The sequence below is a fragment of the Mastomys coucha genome, unplaced genomic scaffold (assembly GCF_008632895.1).
Source record: "Mastomys coucha isolate ucsf_1 unplaced genomic scaffold, UCSF_Mcou_1 pScaffold17, whole genome shotgun sequence".
NCBI classification, from domain to species: domain Eukaryota; kingdom Metazoa; phylum Chordata; class Mammalia; order Rodentia; family Muridae; genus Mastomys; species Mastomys coucha.
The window spans coordinates 8,579,721-8,586,350 of NW_022196899.1; positions in this window are offsets into that span (position 1 = coordinate 8,579,721).

Sequence of the window (6,630 nt, forward strand, 5' to 3'; positions counted from 1 at the left end):
AAAAAAACAGCCTTACAGGACATAATGAGACAAGAGACCAGAAAATTCTAAAGTGACAATGAATTCATTTTCTGTTGGACATCCACTGGTCGGCATGTAGTGGACATTAAGAGTAGTTCAAACACATGGGCATGAGGGAAAATTTCCTGAACAGACTACCAATGGCTTATGCTCTATGATCAAGAATTGACAAGTGGTGTGGGGCGGTGACCTGTGATAGACAGCCTGGTCAAGGTCCTAAAAAACACTCTATTTCAGATCTCACAGCCCTTATCCAACTCAGAAGGGAAATAAAATCCATCTACCCACTCCTGCCTCCTTATGCCTCGAAGGAAACACTAAATAAACCACCTGCTCCTCCTGCCCCTCCCTCACCTACTCAAGGGCAAGGCTCCATTAAAAAAAAAAGGAGCTTCCACCTGCCTTTCCCCTTATTCCACCTCCCCCTATCCAACCAGAGATAGGCATCTCTCTTTCCTCTTCTCCAAGCTGTAAAAGCTAAATATTTTCAAAACTCATAGGCAAAACCTCACCTAACTCCATAGTCCCTTCCCCCTAACCATCTACCACCCAACAACTTTGTAATTTTGGAGACTATCTTGTAAAAACTACCTCTGACTCCCATGCTACTCAGGAGTCTGATATGGGACTAGAAACCCAAAACACTCAAGCATTCCCAGTTAATATCAACCCCAGTTGGAATAAACCATTTAGCAGGTAACCACTCCAAGCCTCAGACTTAGAGGAACTCAGGCAGGCAGTGAAGGAAGATGGCATCCATGCACCTGGACAAAACCTCTGGACAAAACCATACTGCCAGCTTAAATACCCCCCAAGATTGGAGAGATATTTGTCATTCTGCCCTTCCTGGACCAGTGTTTTTGGCATGGGAAGCTATATTTCGAGATAAATGCCGTCAACGAGTCAGGGATTTTAATGAACTCTTTGGCCAGAAAGACTGTTCTACCGGAGCACAGTTGACAATTCAGCCAGCAGAGTACTATGAGCAGGTGTGGCTCTGTGCAACCCATGCCTGGGTTAGGCTCACTCCACTCTCAAGGTCACGAGACCCAATCTCTTCCCTGTTCTCGCTCCATCAAAAGCCCTGAGACTTCCTATCTGATTTTACTCTCAGAACTAAAATGAGCCTAGAAAGAAAAATTTCCAACCAGAGACCTCCTTCTTAAAACCATTGTATGGGAAGGTATGACTTCTGAATCCAGACTAGCTTACCAGTGTCTCCGGGAGGAATATTCCAATAGTTAGATTGTGGGAACTAGAGATATGGGAACTGCATCACACCAGCTTACATCCATGGCTCAGGCATTTGTAGCAGGAATGAAAACAGAAGGAATCTGCTTCAAATGTGGAGAAGCAGGACATTGGAGGAATGAATGCCCACAAAACTCTCTCCCCATAACAGATTCTAATCCCCCTAAGAAAATCTGTCCCCACTACAGAAAAGGCTTCTATGGGAAGAGGTACTGTACCACTGTATATGATAACGATGGTAAGCCACAGGAACCTTTAAACTTCAGACGGAGCAGCCCTCAGCCCTGACAGTAAGAGGGACAACTACTCCCATAGAACCCTTATGGGTATTCAGCAACACAAAAGGCTCCCATCCAAAATTAATAATTAAAACAGATAATAAATCATCCAATTGCCTATTGATACTGGAGCAGACAGAACAATTTTAAGGCAGCAAGAGATCCCATGTGACTGGCAACTGATCCCTGGGCCCTACCTCCTAAGCATAGGGTGTACCTCTCACGCATTCATCACCAAACAGGCCTACAGGTGGGAAGGCATGGATGGAGCTACTGGCCTCATACGTCTCCTGCTGGCTCAAGTAGCTACTAGTCTTCTAGGGAGAGATAGTTTACAAGCTTTAGAGGTGGTTCTTACCACCCAAACAGAAGGAGACCACATTACAATAGAGGATATTACCTATAAAGGAAATAATACCCAGGGATATCCTAAAAACCTTCCTCTGAATTACCCCCATTTCTAGGGGCCACTGTTAGATTTAATACTTCCTGCCTTGACTGGCTCTCTGATGAAGCCATCTGTGTCCCACAGTGGCCTCTATCAAGGGAGAAGCTTAGAGCTCTCACACAGCTGGTAGAAGAGCAGATGTAGCTAGAAAACCTCCGCCCCTCCCACAGTCCATGGAATACCCCTGTGTTGGCTATAAAAAAGAGCCCAGGGGATGAAGATTATTACAAGATTTGAGGTCAATTAAGAAAACTATGAGATTCTGAGGCTCCCCGCAAAGAAGGCTACCCCGTACCTCAGCCATTCCTGCCAATGTTCCCCTATTAGCAATAGACATAAAAGACTGCTTTTTTTCCATCCCTCTCCACCCCCAAGACTACAAGTGCTTTGCATTCTCAGTATCCCCCATTAACAACTCTGGCCCAGCCTCATGATATGAATGTATTGTTCTCCCTCAGGGAATGGCTAAGAGTCCAAACATTTGTCAGAAGGCTGTAGTCACTGCACTAAAACTCTATTTAGACAAAGGACTCAATATATACCATTATATGGATGATATGTTAGTATGGAGAGACTCTTCCACCACTCCCTCCCAACTTAAAGACGAGCTAATACCTTCCCTGTCTGCTCTAAGATTCAAAATAGCCTCTCTTAAAATCCAACTTATTCTGCCCATTGCATTTTTAGAGACAGAGATTTCCCTTACCTCAATATGCCCCCTCAAATGCACCCTATCCTTCCCTCAAAAATTAACTCTTGCCTCCTTCCAGAGCTTTCTGGGAAACCTCAATTGGCTTCAGCCCTGGCTCCCCTTTCCTAGAAGCACCCTTCACCCCTCTTCAATGTCTTGAAAGGAGACAAATGTCCCTCCTCCCTGAGAATACTGTCCCTAGAGGCAGTCTAAGCTCTAAATTCTGTCAATACAGCCCTAAAAGATGTGGCTCTTGCCAGGTATGACGCAAGAAAACCTATACAGTTCCTTATCTTTAACTCCTCTCCTACACTTGTGGGAGCCCTTTACCAATCTCAGGGGGTGCTGGAATGGCTCCACACCCGATGGATGGTGACCTCGAATTTTATACGGGGTGGATGCACTCACTAGCATTATTAAATATGTCATGGACACTAGTTAGTTCATATTGTTGTTTGTCCTAAGGGGCTGCAAGCCCTTCAGCTCCTTGGGTCCTTTCTCTAACTCCTTCACTGGGGACTCTGTGCTCAGTCCAGTTGATGGCTGTAAGCCTCTACTTCTATATTAGTTGGGTACTGTCAGAGCCTCTAAGGAGACAGCTATGTCAGGCTGGAATATCTTTCCTTCAGTCTCCTCTCCATAGTTGGTCTCTGCAACTCCTTCCATGGGTATTTTGTTCCTTCTTTTAAGAAAGATTGAAGTGTCCACATTTTGGTCTTCCTTCTTCTTGAGTTTCTTGTGGTTTGTGGATTGTACTTCATGTATTCCGATCTTCTGGGCTAATACCCACTTATCAGAGAATGCACACCATGTGTGTTCTTTTGAGATTGGGTTACCTCACTCTGGATGATATTCTCCAGATCCATCCATTTCCCTAAGAATTTCATAAATTTATTGTTTTTAATAGCTGAGTAGTACTCCATTGTGTAGATGTACCACAATTTCTGTATCCATTCCTCTGTTGAGGGACATCTGGGTTGTTTCCAGTTTCTGGCTATTATGAATAAGGCTGCTATGAACATGGTAGAGCATGTGTCCTTATTACATGTTGGAGCATCTTCTGGGTATATACCCAGGAGTGGTATAGCTGGGTCCTCTGGTACCCTCAGAGATCCCAGGGACTAAACCAACAATCAAAGAGTACACATGGTGGGACTAATTGCTCCAGCAGCATATGTATAGTGTTGATGGCCAAGTCGGTCATCAATGGGAAGAGAGGCCCTTGGCCCTGTGAAGGTTCTATGCTCCAGTGTAGGGGAATGCCAGGGTCAGTAAGCAGGAGAGGGTAGGGTGGCAAGCAGATGGAGAGGGGAGGGAACAGGGGTTTGTTCTTGTTCTTGTTTTTTTTTGTTTTGGGGGTTTTTTTTTGGGGGGGGGGTAGAGGGGAAACCAGGAAAGGAGTTATCGTATGACATGTAAATAAAGAAAATATATAATAAAATAAAAAAATAAAATATTTCTTCAAAAATATCACATGATTAGAGCCCTGCAGACCCTGGGAAAAGAACCTGACATTCTTATCACCCCCTTTTCCCTCTCTAATACTCAGTGGCTAATCAAAAATCTCTCCCATTTAGCTATCAACTTAATAGGATTCCCAGGACAAACTGACAACCATTATTCTGATGAAAAATGGGCCTCTGCCCTCCCTCTTTTGCAATGGCTGCCCACCAAACTATTTTCAAAAGGCCCATAGTGGGAGGCCCCTCAATATTTACCAATGGGATAAAGAGGAGCTGTCGCAGTAATATACCACTTCCCTGAGGATGAACACCCCCTATCCTCTGATTCAAAGAGCTACTCCATCACTACCCCCCAATATAAAGAATTATATGTCATCTATCTAGCTCTGAAAGAAGACAAGGGCTCCCTTAACCTCTTTTCAGACAGTGTATATGCTGTCAATTTGCTACCCTGGTTGTCAAGGTCCTTTATCAAACTAGAAGCCAACCCACTTTCCCCTCTATTCATGCAGGTCTCCACCCTCCTACAGCCTCTCCCCATCTATATCCAGCATGTTCAATCCCACAGTCCCCTGCCAGGTCCTATATCTGAGGGAAATGCACTCACTGACTAAACTGCCTCAACAGGGACATTCATGGCCTCCACTGAACAAGCAGACCAATTTCATTCATGCACACACACACAAATATAAAGGGGCTTCATGCCGCTTCCACTACATCCCACTTACTCAACTCCAAAGGATAATAAAGACTTGCTCCTCTTGTGCATTCCTTATTACCACCCCAGGTTTACACACTATGGACACCAGTCCCTGAGGCCTTATCTCCAATGACACATGGCAAATTGATGTCACTCTTATTCCCCAATCGGTAGACAGAAATATGTTTTTGTCACTGTAGATACATATTCACATTTTATATGGGCTATAGCCCAAACAGGTGAAAACTCAAAAAGGTTAATTCACCATATGCTCTCCACCTTTGCCATCATGGGCATTCCTCAACAGATAGGAACTGATATCAACCCTGCCTTCACTAGCTCTGATTCAAAACCTTCTGCACACACTGGGAAATCACCCAACATACAGGAACTACCCACAACCCTCAGGGCCAAGAAATAATTAAAAGAACACATCAAACCGTAAAGGCCCAACTCCTAAAACAAAAGACAATGACCTATCCCCCTAATGTGCAATTAATGATAGCTTTGATTACCCTAAACATATTTAACATCTCCAAAACTTCCAAACATCCTCCTATTTCCCTCTGTTGGCACACACAAAAATTACCCTCCCCATCCTAGAACGATGGCAAGATCCTTTGGATGGAATTTGGAAGGGCCAAGACCTCCTCCTTACAACCAGGAAGGGCTTCCTTCCTTACAACCAGGAGGAGTTTCGATTGTGTTTTTTTCCACAGGACCAGTCTAAGCCTATCTGGATTCCTGGCAGAAATGTCCTATACCACCCCACCAAACAAGAAGATGGCCCATTGCTTTATGATAGCTCAAGGATAAAAGAAGAGGAGGAGGCAGAGGAGACACCACATCCAGAAGGACAACAAAATATCCTGGAAGGACATCCATGACCTGATGACTCCCATTAACATTTCCTTTCACAACCTCCATGGACCCTTACCCACGAGGAAAGCACAGGACATTCCTCTCTTTGACTTATACCCCAACCACCACCTTGCCTTGTAGAACCCTCCTCAAAACCCCATCTTACATGTGTCCATAATATCACCATCACCAAATCAGTATGTGTTAACCCTCCTGCCTTTCCCTGATACAAAGGAGCTTCAGGTGCCTGTCTTAACCCCCCTTTTCAAGGCTCCTGCACCCCTGTGATGATTGTCGCTGGGGTTTATCTCTATGAGCCTAAAGAAAGAGCCTTGTAGATAGGAGAAAGCTGAAAGGAGAGAGATATCTTCATCCCTCTGCTCATTGGACTAGGCCTTGCTGTCTCATTGGGTGCAACAGGAACCACTGGAGCACCCCTTGTCCAAACACAACATCTGGCCAGTGATTTCCAAGACAAGCTTGACCAAGCAATGGCTTCTACTACAGACAGTCTGCAGTCCCTTCAACACTAGATAACTTCCTTAGCAGGAGTTGCTCTCCAAAAGCAGGAGAGCTCTGGACTTGCTGACTCCTGAATAGGGAAGGACTTGCATTTTGCTGGGGGAGGAATGTTGCTGTTATGTCAATGAATCTGGCTGGTAGAATAAGATATACAAATGCTCAAAGAGCTCCAAGGAAACTTCCAGGTACCCTATACTCCCAACACCCCTGCCCCTTGGTACTCTAACCCCTTTGTAGCCTGGATTCTTCCCCTTCGTAGCCCCATAATAGCCACTGGAGCCTGACTTCTCTTGGCACCCTGCCTCATTCAGTTTCTAAAGCAGCAGATGAGTAGAGTTGCAAAAATAGCAGCCTTATTTATAATAGCCAGAACCTGGAAACAACCCAGATGTCCC